This window comes from Pseudophryne corroboree, chromosome 4 (assembly GCF_028390025.1).
Source record: "Pseudophryne corroboree isolate aPseCor3 chromosome 4, aPseCor3.hap2, whole genome shotgun sequence".
Classification (NCBI taxonomy): Eukaryota; Metazoa; Chordata; class Amphibia; order Anura; family Myobatrachidae; genus Pseudophryne; species Pseudophryne corroboree.
The window spans coordinates 30822515-30837315 of NC_086447.1; the positions used below are offsets into that span (position 1 = coordinate 30822515).

Genomic DNA, 14801 nt, shown 5'->3' on the forward strand with positions numbered 1-14801 from the left:
CAAAGATTTTAACATTTTCTATGGACCTTGTCATCTGAGCATATCTTAAGCAACAACTATAAGTGCGAAAACAGCACATAAGGAAAAGGATGCAGTGGCCGGGAATCGAACCCGAGTCAATTGCTTGGAAGGCAGCTATGCTCACCACTATACCACCAATGCTTGAGCCCTTTTTTGATGCATATAGTGGCCAATATGGAAATCACAACAACTGTTTGAAAGATATTTATAGCCTGCGCTGTAGCACCATTCGTGGAAGATATTCAAACAAAATTGGCAAATTGCATGACATTCACAATTCAAGATTTAGGCTCATCCATACTTAAGGTTTTTATGCACCATTGAACTGATATACAGTGGTATAAAAACTGAGAATAGAAAAGACCTTCATTTTACTTGCATATGGCACCTCAGTGAACTTTGTAAAATGTATTTACAAATCTTTAATCAGGCAGTGGTGGAATCAAAAGTCATCTGCTAAGAATTAATCATGATTTCTACAAAGATTTTAACATTTTCTATGGACCTTGTCATCTGAGCATATCTTAAGCAACAACTATAAGTGCGAAAACAGCACATAAGGAAAAGGATTCATTGGCCGGGAATCGAACCCGAGTCAACAGCTTGGAAGGCAGCTACGCTCACCACTATACCACCAATGCTTGAGCTCTTTTCAAATGCATATAGTGGCCAATATGGAAATCACAACAACTGTTTGAAAGATATTTATAGCCTGCGCTGTAGCACCATTGGTGGAAGATATTCAAACAAAATTGGCAAATTGCATGACATTCACAATTCAAGATTTAGGCTTATCCATACTTAAGGTTTTTATGCACCATTGAACTGATATATAGTGGTATCAAAACTGAGAAAAGAAAAGACCTTCGATTTACTTGCATATGGCACCTCAGTGAATTTTGTAAAATGTATTTACAAATCTTTAATCAGGCAGTGGTGGAATCAAAAGTCATCTGCTAAGAAGGAATCATGATTTCTACAAAGATTTTAACATTTTCTATGGACCTTGTCATCTGAGCATATCTTAAGCAACAACTATAAGTGCGAAAACAGCACATAAGGAAAAGGATGCATTGGCCGGGAATCGAACCCGAGTCAATTGCTTGGAAGGCAGCTATGCTCACCACTATACCACCAATGCTTGAGCCCTTTTTCGATGCATATAGTGGCCAATATGGAAATCACAACAACTGTTTGAAAGATATTTATAGCCTGCGCTGTAGCACCATTCGTGGAAGATATTCAAACAAAATTGGCAAATTGCATGACATTCACAATTCAAGATTTAGGCTCATCCATACTTAAGGTTTTTATGCACCATTGAACTGATATACAGTGGTATAAAAACTGAGAATAGAAAAGACCTTCGTTTTACTTGCATATGGCACCTCAGTGAACTTTGTAAAATGTATTTACAAATCTTTAATCAGGCAGTGGTGGAATCAAAAGTCATCTGCTAAGAATTAATCATGATTTCTACAAAGATTTTAACATTTTCTATGGACCTTGTCATCTGAGCATATCTTAAGCAACAACTATAAGTGCGAAAACAGCACATAAGGAAAAGGATGCATTGGCCGGGAATCGAACCCGGGTCAACAGCTTGGAAGGCAGCTATGCTCACCACTATACCACCAATGCTTGAGCTCTTTTCAAATGCATATAGTGGCCAATATGGAAATCACAACAACTGTTTGAAAGATATTTATAGCCTGCGCTGTAGCACCATTGGTGGAAGATATTCAAACAAAATTGGCAAATTGCATGACATTCACAATTCAAGATTTAGGCTTATCCATACTTAAGGTTTTTATGCACCATTGAACTGATATACAGTGGTATCAAAACTGAGAAAAGAAAAGACCTTCGATTTACTTGCATATGGCACCTCAGTGAACTTTGTAAAATGTATTTACAAATCTTTAATCAGGCAGTGGTGGAATCAAAAGTCATCTGCTAAGAAGGAATCATGATTTCTACAAAGATTTTAACATTTTCTATGGACCTTGTCATCTGAGCATATCTTAAGCAACAACTATAAGTGCGAAAACAGCACATAAGGAAAAGGATGCATTGGCCGGGAATCGAACCCGAGTCAATTGCTTGGAAGGCAGCTATGCTCACCACTATACCACCAATGCTTGAGACCTTTTTCGATGCATATAGTGGCCAATATGGAAATCACAACAACTGTTTGAAAGATATTTATAGCCTGCGCTGTAGCACCATTCGTGGAAGATATTCAAACAAAATTGGCAAATTGCATGACATTCACAATTCAAGATTTAGGCTCATCCATACTTAAGGTTTTTATGCACCATTGAACTGATATACAGTGGTATAAAAACTGAGAATAGAAAAGACCTTCGTTTTACTTGCATATGGCACCTCAGTGAACTTTGTAAAATGTATTTACAAAACTTTAATCAGGCAGTGGTGGAATCAAAAGTCATCTGCTATGAATTAATCATGATTTCTACAAAGATTTTAACATTTTCTATGGACCTTGTCATCTGAGCATATCTTAAGCAACAACTATAAGTGCGAAAACAGCACATAAGGAAAAGGATGCATTGGCCGGGAATCGCACACGGGTCAACAGCTTGGAAGAAAGCTATGCTCACCACTATACCACCAATGCTTGAGCTCTTTTCAAATGCATATAGTGGCCAATATGGAAATCACAACAACTGTTTGAAAGATATTTATAGCCTGCGCTGTAGCACCATTGGTGGAAGATATTCAAACAAAATTGGCAAATTGCATGACATTCACAATTCAAGATTTAGGCTTATCCATACTTAAGGTTTTTATGCACCATTGAACTGATATACAGTGGTATCAAAACTGAGAAAAGAAAAGACCTTCGATTTACTTGCATATGGCACCTCAGTGAACTTTGTAAAATGTATTTACAAATCTTTAATCAGGCAGTGGTGGAATCAAAAGTCATCTGCTAAGAAGGAATCATGATTTCTACAAAGATTTTAAAATTTTCTATGGACCTTGTCATCTGAGCATATCTTAAGCAACAACTATAAGTGCGAAAACAGCACATAAGGAAAAGGATGCATTGGCCGGGAATCGACCCCGGGTCAACTGCTTGGAAGGCAGCTATGCTCACCACTATACCACCAATGCTTGAGCACTTTTCAAATGCATATAGTGGCCAATATGGAAATCACAACAACTGTTTGAAAGATTTTTATAGCCTGCGCTGTAGCACCATTGGTGGTAGATATTCAAACAAAATTGGCAAATTGCATGACATTCACAATTCAAGATTTAGGCTCATCTATACTTAAGGTTTTTATGCACCATTGAACTGATATACAGTGGTATCAAAACTGAGAAAAGAAAAGACCTTTGATGTACTTGCATATGGCACCTCAGTAAACTTTGTAAAATGTGTTTACAAATCTTTAATCATGCAGTGGTGGAATCAAAAGTCATCTGCTAAGAATTAATCATGATTTCTACAAAGATTTTAACATTTTCTATGGACCTTGTCATCTGAGCATATCTTAAGCAACAACTATAAGTGCGAAAACAGCACATAAGGAAAAGGATGCATTGGCCGGGAATCGAACCCGAGTCAACAGCTTGGAAGGCAGCTATGCTCACCACTATACCACCTATGCTTGAGCTCTTTTCAAATGCATATAGTGGCCAATATGGAAATCACAACAACTGTTTGAAAGATATTTATAGCCTGCGCTGTAGCACCATTGGTGGAAGATATTCAAACAAAATTGGCAAATTGCATGACATTCACAATTCAAGATTTAGGCTTATCCATACTTAAGGTTTTTATGCACCATTGAACTGATATACAGTGGTATCAAAACTGAGAAAAGAAAAGACCTTCGATTTACTTGCATATGGCACCTCAGTGAACTTTGTAAAATGTATTTACAAATCTTTAATCAGGCAGTGGTGGAATCAAAAGTCATCTGCTAAGAAGGAATCATGATTTCTACAAAGATTTTAACATTTTCTATGGACCTTGTCATCTGAGCATATCTTAAGCAACAACTATAAGTGCGAAAACAGCACATAAGGAAAAGGATGCATTGGCCGGGAATCGAACCCGAGTCAATTGCTTGGAAGGCAGCTATGCTCACCACTATACCACCAATGCTTGAGCCCTTTTTCGATGCATATAGTGGCCAATATGGAAATCACAACAACTGTTTGAAAGATATTTATAGCCTGCGCTGTAGCACCATTCGTGGAAGATATTCAAACAAAATTGGCAAATTGCATGACATTCACAATTCAAGATTTAGGCTCATCCATACTTAAGGTTTTTATGCACCATTGAACTGATATACAGTGGTATCAAAACTGAGAATAGAAAAGACCTTCGTTTTACTTGCATATGGCACCTCAGTGAACTTTGTAAAATGTATTTACAAATCTTTAATCAGGCAGTGGTGGAATCAAAAGTCATCTGCTAAGAATGAATCATGATTTCTACAAAGATTTTAACATTTTCTATGGACCTTGTCATCTGAGCATATCTTAAGCAACAACTATAAGTGCGAAAACAGCACATAAGGAAAAGGATGCATTGGCCGGGAATCGAACCCGGGTCAACAGCTTGGAAGGCAGTTATGCTCACCACTATACCACCAATGCTTGAGCTCTTTTCAAATGCATATAGTGGCCAATATGGAAATCACAACAACTGTTTGAAAGATATTTATAGCCTGCGCTGTAGCACCATTGGTGGAAGATATTCAAACAAAATTGGCAAATTGCATGACATTCACAATTCAAGATTTAGGCTTATCCATACTTAAGGTTTTTATGCACCATTGAACTGATATACAGTGGTATCAAAACTGAGAAAAGAAAAGACCTTCGATTTACTTGCATATGGCACCTCAGTGAACTTTGTAAAATGTATTTACAAATCTTTAATCAGGCAGTGGTGGAATCAAAAGTCATCTGCTAAGAAGGAATCATGATTTCTACAAAGATTTTAACATTTTCTATGGACCTTGTCATCTGAGCATATCTTAAGCAACAACTATAAGTGCGAAAACAGCACATAAGGAAAAGGATGCATTGGCCGGGAATCGAACCCGAGTCAATTGCTTGGAAGGCAGCTATGCTCACCACTATACCACCAATGCTTGAGCCCTTTTTCGATGCATATAGTGGCCAATATGGAAATCACAACAACTGTTTGAAAGATATTTATAGCCTGCGCTGTAGCACCATTCGTGGAAGATATTCAAACAAAATTGGCAAATTGCATGACATTCACAATTCAAGATTTAGGCTCATCCATACTTAAGGTTTTTATGCACCATTGAACTGATATACAGTGGTATAAAAACTGAGAATAGAAAAGACCTTCGTTTTACTTGCATATGGCACCTCAGTGAACTTTGTAAAATGTATTTACAAAACTTTAATCAGGCAGTGGTGGAATCAAAAGTCATCTGCTATGAATTAATCATGATTTCTACAAAGATTTTAACATTTTCTATGGACCTTGTCATCTGAGCATATCTTAAGCAACAACTATAAGTGCGAAAACAGCACATAAGGAAAAGGATGCATTGGCCGGGAATCGAACACGGGTCAACAGCTTGGAAGAAAGCTATGCTCACCACTATACCACCAATGCTTGAGCTCTTTTCAAATGCATATAGTGGCCAATATGGAAATCACAACAACTGTTTGAAAGATATTTATAGCCTGCGCTGTAGCACCATTGGTGGAAGATATTCAAACAAACATGGCAAATTGCATGACATTCACAATTCAAGATTTAGGCTTATCCATACTTAAGGTTTTTATGCACCATTGAACTGATATACAGTGGTATCAAAACTGAGAAAAGAAAAGACCTTCGATTTACTTGCATATGGCACCTCAGTGAACTTTGTAAAATGTATTTACAAATCTTTAATCAGGCAGTGGTGGAATCAAAAGTCATCTGCTAAGAAGGAATCATGATTTCTACAAAGATTTTAACATTTTCTATGGACCTTGTCATCTGAGCATATCTTTAGCAACAACTATAAGTGCGAAAACAGCACATAAGGAAAAGGATGCATTGGCCGGGAATCTACCCCGGGTCAACTGCTTGGAAGGCAGCTATGCTCACCACTATACCACCAATGCTTGAGCTCTTTTCAAATGCATATAGTGGCCAATATGGAAATCACAACAACTGTTTGAAAGATATTTATAGCCTGCGCTGTAGCACCATTGGTGGAAGATATTCAAACAAAATTGGCAAATTGCATGACATTCACAATTCAAGATTTAGGCTTATCCATACTTAAGGTTTTTATGCACCATTGAACTGATATACAGTGGTATCAAAACTGAGAAAAGAAAAGACCTTCGATTTACTTGCATATGGCACCTCAGTGAACTTTGTAAAATGTATTTACAAATCTTTAATCAGGCAGTGGTGGAATCAAAAGTCATCTGCTAAGAAGGAATCATGATTTCTACAAAGATTTTAACATTTTCTATGGACCTTGTCATCTGAGCATATCTTAAGCAACAACTATAAGTGCGAAAACAGCACATAAGGAAAAGGATGCATTGGCCGGGAATCGAACCCGAGTCAATTGCTTGGAAGGCAGCTATGCTCACCACTATACCACCAATGCTTGAGCCCTTTTTCGATGCATATAGTGGCCAATATGGAAATCACAACAACTGTTTGAAAGATATTTATAGCCTGCGCTGTAGCACCATTGGTGGAAGATATTCAAACAAAATTGGCAAATTGCATGACATTCACAATTCAAGATTTAGGCTCATCCATACTTAAGGTTTTTATGCACCATTGAACTGATATACAGTGGTATAAAAACTGAGAATAGAAAAGACCTTCGTTTTACTTGCATATGGCACCTCAGTGAACTGTGTAAAATGTATTTACAAATCTTTAATCAGGCAGTGGTGGAATCAAAAGTCATCTGCTAAGAAGGAATCATGATTTCTACAAAGATTTTAACATTTTCTATGGACCTTGTCATCTGAGCATATCTTAAGCAACAACTATAAGTGCGAAAACAGCACATAAGGAAAAGGATGCATTGGCCGGGAATCGAACCCGGGTCAACAGCTTGGAAGGCAGCTATGCTCACCACTATACCACCAATGCTTGAGCTCTTTTCAAATGCATATAGTGGCCAATATGGAAATCACAACAACTGTTTGAAAGATATTTATAGCCTGCGCTGTAGCACCATTGGTGGAAGATATTCAAACAAAATTGGCAAATTGCATGACATTCACAATTCAAGATTTAGGCTTATCCATACTTAAGGTTTTTATGCACCATTGAACTGATATACAGTGGTATCAAAACTGAGAAAAGAAAAGACCTTCGATTTACTTGCATATGGCACCTCAGTGAACTTTGTAAAATGTATTTACAAATCTTTAATCAGGCAGTGGTGGAATCAAAAGTCATCTGCTAAGAAGGAATCATGATTTCTACAAAGATTTTAACATTTTCTATGGACCTTGTCATCTGAGCATATCTTAAGCAACAACTATAAGTGCGAAAACAGCACATAAGGAAAAGGATGCATTGGCCGGGAATCGAACCCGAGTCAATTGCTTGAAAGGCAGCTATGCTCACCACTATACCACCAATGCTTGAGCCCTTTTTCGATGCATATAGTGGCCAATATGGAAATCACAACAACTGTTTGAAAGATATTTATAGCCTGCGCTGTAGCACCATTCGTGGAAGATATTCAAACAAAATTGGCAAATTGCATGACATTCACAATTCAAGATTTAGGCTCATCCATACTTAAGGTTTTTATGCACCATTGAACTGATATACAGTGGTATAAAAACTGAGAATAGAAAAGACCTTCGTTTTACTTGCATATGGCACCTCAGTGAACTTTGTAAAATGTATTTACAAAACTTTAATCAGGCAGTGGTGGAATCAAAAGTCATCTGCTATGAATTAATCATGATTTCTACAAAGATTTTAACATTTTCTATGGACCTTGTCATCTGAGCATATCTTAAGCAACAACTATAAGTGCGAAAACAGCACATAAGGAAAAGGATGCATTGGCCGGGAATCGAACACGGGTCAACAGCTTGGAAGAAAGCTATGCTCACCACTATACCACCAATGCTTGAGCTCTTTTCAAATGCATATAGTGGCCAATATGGAAATCACAACAACTGTTTGAAAGATATTTATAGCCTGCGCTGTAGCACCATTGGTGGAAGATATTCAAACAAAATTGGCAAATTGCATGACATTCACAATTCAAGATTTAGGCTTATCCATACTTAAGGTTTTTATGCACCATTGAACTGATATACAGTGGTATCAAAACTGAGAAAAGAAAAGACCTTCGATTTACTTGCATATGGCACCTCAGTGAACTTTGTAAAATGTATTTACAAATCTTTAATCAGGCAGTGGTGGAATCAAAAGTCATCTGCTAAGAAGGAATCATGATTTCTACAAAGATTTTAACATTTTCTATGGACCTTGTCATCTGAGCATATCTTAAGCAACAACTATAAGTGCGAAAACAGCACATAAGGAAAAGGATGCATTGGCCGGGATTTGAACCTGGGTCAACTGCTTGGAAGGCAGCTATGCTCACCACTATACCACCAATGCTTGAGCTCTTTTCGATTGCATATAGTGGCCAATATGGAAATCACAACAACTGTTTGAAAGATATTTATAGCCTGCGCTGTAGCACCATTGGTGGAAGATATTCAAACAAAATTGGCAAATTGCATGACATTCACAATTCAAGATTTAGGCTTATCCATACTTAAGGTTTTTATGCACCATTGAACTGATATACAGTGGTATCAAAACTGAGAAAAGAAAAGACCTTCGATTTACTTGCATATGGCACCTCAGTGAACTTTGTAAAATGTATTTACAAATCTTTAATCAGGCAGTGGTGGAATCAAAAGTCATCTGCTAAGAAGGAATCATGATTTCTACAAAGATTTTAACATTTTCTATGGACCTTGTCATCTGAGCATATCTTAAGCAACAACTATAAGTGCGAAAACAGCACATAAGGAAAAGGATGCAGTGGCCGGGAATCGAACCTGAGTCAATTGCTTGGAAGGCAGCTATGCTCACCACTATACCACCAATGCTTGAGACCTTTTTTGATGCATATAGTGGCCAATATGGAAATCACAAAAACTGTTTGAAAGATATTTATAGCCTGCGCTGTAGCACCATTCGTGGAAGATATTCAAACAAAATTGGCAAATTGCATGACATTCACAATTCAAGATTTAGGCTCATCCATACTTAAGGTTTTTATGCACCATTGAACTGATATACAGTGGTATAAAAACTGAGAATAGAAAAGACCTTCATTTTACTTGCATTTGGCACCTCAGTGAACTTTGTAAAATGTATTTACAAATCTTTAATCAGGCAGTGGTGGAATCAAAAGTCATCTGCTAAGAATTAATCATGATTTCTACAAAGATTTTAACATTTTCTATGGACCTTGTCATCTGAGCATATCTTAAGCAACAACTATAAGTGCGAAAACAGCACATAAGGAAAAGGATGCATTGGCCGGGAATCGAACCCGGGTCAACAGCTTGGAAGGCAGCTATGCTCACCACTATACCACCAATGCTTGAGCTCTTTTCAAATGCATATAGTGGCCAATATGGAAATCACAACAACTGTTTGAAAGATATTTATAGCCTGCGCTGTAGCACCATTGGTGGAAGATATTCAAACAAAATTGGCAAATTGCATGACATTCACAATTCAAGATTTAGGCTTATCCATACTTAAGGTTTTTATGCACCATTGAACTGATATACAGTGGTATCAAAACTGAGAAAAGAAAAGACCTTCGATTTACTTGCATATGGCACCTCAGTGAACTTTGTAAAATGTATTTACAAATCTTTAATCAGGCAGTGGTGGAATCAAAAGTCATCTGCTAAGAAGGAATCATGATTTCTACAAAGATTTTAACATTTTCTATGGACCTTGTCATCTGAGCATATCTTAAGCAACAACTATAAGTGCGAAAACAGCACATAAGGAAAAGGATGCATTGGCCGTGAATCGAACCCGAGTCAACTGCTTGGAAGGCAGCTATGCTCACCACTATACCACCAATGCTTGAGCGCTTTTTCAATGCATATAGTGGCCAATATGGAAATCACAACAACTGTTTGAAAGATATTTATAGCCTGCGCTGTAGCACCATTGGTGGAAGATATTCAAACAAAATTGGCAAATTGCATGACATTCACAATTCAAGATTTAGGCTCATCCATACTTAAGGTTTTTATGCACCATTGAACTGATATACAGTGGTATAAAAACTGAGAATAGAAAAGACCTTCGTTTTACTTGCATATGGCACCTCAGTGAACTGTGTAAAATGTATTTACAAATCTTTAATCAGGCAGTGGTGGAATCAAAAGTCATCTGCTAAGAAGGAATCATGATTTCTACAAAGATTTTAACATTTTCTATGGACCTTGTCATCTGAGCATATCTTAAGCAACAACTATAAGTGCGAAAACAGCACATAAGGAAAAGGATGCATTGGCCGGGAATCGAACCCGGGTCAACAGCTTGGAAGGCAGCTAGGCTCACCACTATACCAACAATGCTAGAGCTCTTTTCGAATGCATATAGTGGCCAATATGGAAATCACAACAACTGTTTGAAAGATATTTATAGCCTGCGCTGTAGCACCATTGGTGGAAGATATTCAAACAAAATTGGCAAATTGCATGACATTCACAATTCAAGATTTAGGCTCATCCATACTTAAGGTTTTTATGCACCATTGAACTGATATACAGTGGTATCAAAACTGAGAAAAGAAAAGACCTTCGATTTACTTGCATATGGCACCTCAGTGAACTTTGTAAAATGTATTTACAAATCTTTAATCAGGCAGTGGTGGAATCAAAAGTCATCTGCTAAGAAGGAATCATGATTTCTACAAAGATTTTAACATTTTCTATGGACCTTGTCATCTGAGCATATCTTAAGCAACAACTATAAGTGCGAAAACAGCACATAAGGAAAAGGATGCATGGCCGGGAATCGAACCCGGGTCAACTGCTTGGAAGGCAGCTATGTCAACCACTATACCACCAATGCTTGAGCACTTTGCAAATGCATATAGTGGCCAATATGGAAATCACAACAACTGTTTGAAAGATTTTTATAGCCTGCGCTGTAGCACCATTGTTGGTAGATATTCAAACAAAATTGGCAAATTGCATGACATTCACAATTTAAGATTTAGGCTCATCCATACTTAAGGTTTTTATGCACCATTGAACTGATATACAGTGGTATCAAAACTGAGAAAAGAAAAGACCTTTGATGTATTTGCATATGGCACCTCAGTGAACTTTGTAAAATGTGTTTACAAATCTTTAATCATGCAGTGGTGGAATCAAAAGTCATCTGCTAAGAAGGAATCATGATTTCTACAAAGATTTTAACATTTTCTATGGACCTTGTCATCTGAGCATATCTTAAGCAACAACTATAAGTGCGAAAACAGCACATAAGGAAAGGGATGCATTGGCCGGGAATCGAACCCGAGTCAATTGATTGGAAGGCAGCTATGCTCACCACTATACCACCAATGCTTGAGCCCTTTTTCGATGCATATAGTGGCCAATATGGAAATCACAACAACTGTTTGAAAGATATTTATAGCCTGCGCTGTAGCACCATTCGTGGAAGATATTCAAACAAAATTGGCAAATTGCATGACATTCACAATTCAAGATTTAGGCTCATCCATACTTAAGGTTTTAATGCACCATTGAACTGATATACAGTGGTATAAAAACTGAGAATAGAAAAGACCTTCGTTTTACTTGCATATGGCACCTCAGTGAACTTTGTAAAATGTATTTACAAATCTTTAATCAGGCAGTGGTGGAATCAAAAGTCATCTGCTAAGAATTAATCATGATTTCTACAAAGATTTTAACATTTTCTATGGACCTTGTCATCTGAGCATATCTTAAGCAACAACTATAAGTGCGAAAACAGCACATAAGGAAAAGGATGCATTGGCCGGGAATCGAACCCGGGTCAACAGCTTGGAGGGCAGCTATGCTCACCACTATACCACCAATGCTTGAGCTCTTTTCAAATGCATATAGTGGCCAATATGGAAATCACAACAACTGTTTGAAAGATATTTATAGCCTGCGCTGTAGCACCATTGGTGGAAGATATTCAAACAAAATTGGAAAATTGCATGACATTCACAATTCAAGATTTAGGCTTATCCATACTTAAGGTTTTTATGCACCATTGAACTGATATACAGTGGTATCAAAACTGAGAAAAGAAAAGACCTTCGATTTACTTGCATATGGCACCTCAGTGAACTTTGTAAAATGTATTTACAAATCTTTAATCAGGCAGTGGTGGAATCAAAAGTCATCTGCTAAGAAGGAATCATGATTTCTACAAAGATTTTAACATTTTCTATGGACCTTGTCATCTGAGCATATCTTAAGCAACAACTATAAGTGCGAAAACAGCACATAAGGAAAAGGATGCATTGGCCGGGAATCGAACCCGAGTCAATTGCTTGGAAGGCAGCTATGCTCACCACTATACCACCAATGCTTGAGCCCTTTTTCGATGCATATAGTGGCCAATATGGAAATCACAACAACTGTTTGAAAGATATTTATAGCCTGCGCTGTAGCACCATTCGTGGAAGATATTCAAACAAAATTGGCAAATTGCATGACATTCACAATTCAAGATTTAGGCTCATCCATACTTAAGGTTTTTATGCACCATTGAACTGATATACAGTGGTATAAAAACTGAGAATAGAAAAGACCTTCGTTTTACTTGCATATGGCACCTCAGTGAACTTTGTAAAATGTATTTACAAATCTTTAATCAAGCAGTGGTGGAATCAAAAGTCATCTGCTAAGAATTAATCATGATTTCTACAAAGATTTTAACATTTTCTATGGACCTTGTCATCTGAGCATATCTTAAGCAACAACTATAAGTGCGAAAACAGCACATAAGGAAAAGGATGCATTGGCTGGGAATCGAACCCGGGTCAACAGCTTGGAAGAAAGCTATGCTCACCACTATACCACCAATGCTTGAGCTCTTTTCAAATGCATATAGTGGCCAATATGGAAATCACAACAACTGTTTGAAAGATATTTATAGCCTGCGCTGTAGCACCATTGGTGGAAGATATTCAAACAAAATTGGCAAATTGCATGACATTCACAATTCAAGATTTAGGCTTATCCATACTTAAGGTTTTTATGCACCATTGAACTGATATACAGTGGTATCAAAACTGAGAAAAGAAAAGACCTTCGATTTACTTGCATATGGCACCTCAGTGAACTTTGTAAAATGTATTTACAAATCTTTAATCAGGCAGTGGTGGAATCAAAAGTCATCTGCTAAGAAGGAATCATGATTTCTACAAAGATTTTAACATTTTCTATGGACCTTGTCATCTGAGCATATCTTAAGCAACAACTATAAGTGCGAAAACAGCACATAAGGAAAAGGATGCATTGGCCGGGAATCGACCCCGGGTCAACTGCTTGGAAAGCAGCTATGCTCACCACTATACCACCAATGCTTGAGCACTTTTCAAATGCATATAGTGGCCAATATGGAAATCACAACAACTGTTTGAAAGATATTTATAGCCTGCGCTGTAGCACCATTGGTGGTAGATATTCAAACAAAATTGGCAAATTGCATGACATTCACAATTCAAGATTTAGGCTCATCTATACTTAAGGTTTTTATGCACCATTGAACTGATATACAGTGGTATCAAAACTGAGAAAAGAAAAGACCTTTGATGTACTTGCATATGGCACCTCAGTGAACTTTGTAAAATGTGTTTACAAATCTTTAATCATGCAGTGGTGGAATCAAAAGTCATCTGCTAAGAAGGAATCATGATTTCTACAAAGATTTTAACATTTTCTATGGACCTTGTCATCTGAGCATATCTTAAGCAACAACTATAAGTGCGAAAACAGCACATAAGGAAAAGGATGCATTGGCCAGGAATCGAACCCGGGTCAACTGCTTGGAAGGCAGCTATGCTCACCACTATACCACCAATGCTTGAGCTGTTTTCGAATGCATATAGTGGCCAATATGGAAATCACAACAACTGTTTGAAAGATATTTATAGCCTGCGCTGTAGCACCATTGGTGGAAGATATTCAAACAAAATTGGCAAATTGCATGACATTCACAATTCAAGATTTAGGCTCATCCATACTTAAGGTTTTTATGCACCAATGAACTTACATACAGTGGTATCAAAACTGAGAAAAGAAAAGACCTTCGATTTACTTCATATGGCACCTCAGTGAACTTTGTAAAATGTATTTACAAATCTTTAATCAGGCAGTGGTGGAATCAAAAGTCATCTGCTAAGAAGGAATCATGATTTCTACAAAGATTTTAACATTTTCTATGGACCTTGTCATCTGAGCATATCTTAAGCAACAACTATAAGTGCGAAAACAGCACATAAGGAAAAGGATGCATTGGCCGGGAATCGAACCCGGGTCAACTGCTTGGAAGGCAGCTATGCTCACCACTATACCACCAATGCTTGAGCACTTTTCAAATGCATATAGTGGCCAATATGGAAATCACAACAACTGTTTGAAAGATTTTTATAGCCTGCGCTGTAGCACCATTGGTGGTAGATATTCAAACAAAATTGGCAAATTGCATGACATTCACAATTCAA

General features: G+C 37.4%; 11 non-coding genes across 11 annotated transcripts; all 11 read right to left on the reverse strand.

Moving 5' to 3' along the window:
• Positions 1-1590: 1590 nt before the first annotated feature.
• On the reverse strand, positions 1591-1662 carry TRNAG-UCC (transfer RNA glycine (anticodon UCC)). Its single transcript has one exon. It is a non-coding gene; the product is annotated as a tRNA-Gly (tRNA).
• A 1428-nt stretch (positions 1663-3090) lies between these two features.
• Positions 3091-3162, reverse strand: TRNAG-UCC (transfer RNA glycine (anticodon UCC)). The gene has a single exon. It is a non-coding gene; the product is annotated as a tRNA-Gly (tRNA).
• Positions 3163-4590: 1428 nt separating this feature from the next.
• On the reverse strand, positions 4591-4662 carry TRNAG-UCC (transfer RNA glycine (anticodon UCC)). Its single transcript has one exon. It is a non-coding gene; the product is annotated as a tRNA-Gly (tRNA).
• Positions 4663-7090: 2428 nt separating this feature from the next.
• Positions 7091-7162, reverse strand: TRNAG-UCC (transfer RNA glycine (anticodon UCC)). Its single transcript has one exon. It is a non-coding gene; the product is annotated as a tRNA-Gly (tRNA).
• A 428-nt stretch (positions 7163-7590) lies between these two features.
• On the reverse strand, positions 7591-7662 carry TRNAE-UUC (transfer RNA glutamic acid (anticodon UUC)). Its single transcript has one exon. It is a non-coding gene; the product is annotated as a tRNA-Glu (tRNA).
• A 928-nt stretch (positions 7663-8590) lies between these two features.
• On the reverse strand, positions 8591-8662 carry TRNAG-UCC (transfer RNA glycine (anticodon UCC)). Its single transcript has one exon. It is a non-coding gene; the product is annotated as a tRNA-Gly (tRNA).
• Positions 8663-9590: 928 nt separating this feature from the next.
• Positions 9591-9662, reverse strand: TRNAG-UCC (transfer RNA glycine (anticodon UCC)). Its single transcript has one exon. It is a non-coding gene; the product is annotated as a tRNA-Gly (tRNA).
• Positions 9663-12089: 2427 nt separating this feature from the next.
• Positions 12090-12161, reverse strand: TRNAG-UCC (transfer RNA glycine (anticodon UCC)). Its single transcript has one exon. It is a non-coding gene; the product is annotated as a tRNA-Gly (tRNA).
• Positions 12162-13589: 1428 nt separating this feature from the next.
• On the reverse strand, positions 13590-13661 carry TRNAG-UCC (transfer RNA glycine (anticodon UCC)). The gene has a single exon. It is a non-coding gene; the product is annotated as a tRNA-Gly (tRNA).
• A 428-nt stretch (positions 13662-14089) lies between these two features.
• Positions 14090-14161, reverse strand: TRNAG-UCC (transfer RNA glycine (anticodon UCC)). The gene has a single exon. It is a non-coding gene; the product is annotated as a tRNA-Gly (tRNA).
• Positions 14162-14588: 427 nt separating this feature from the next.
• On the reverse strand, positions 14589-14660 carry TRNAG-UCC (transfer RNA glycine (anticodon UCC)). The gene has a single exon. It is a non-coding gene; the product is annotated as a tRNA-Gly (tRNA).
• Between the last annotated feature and the right edge of the window lie 141 nt (positions 14661-14801).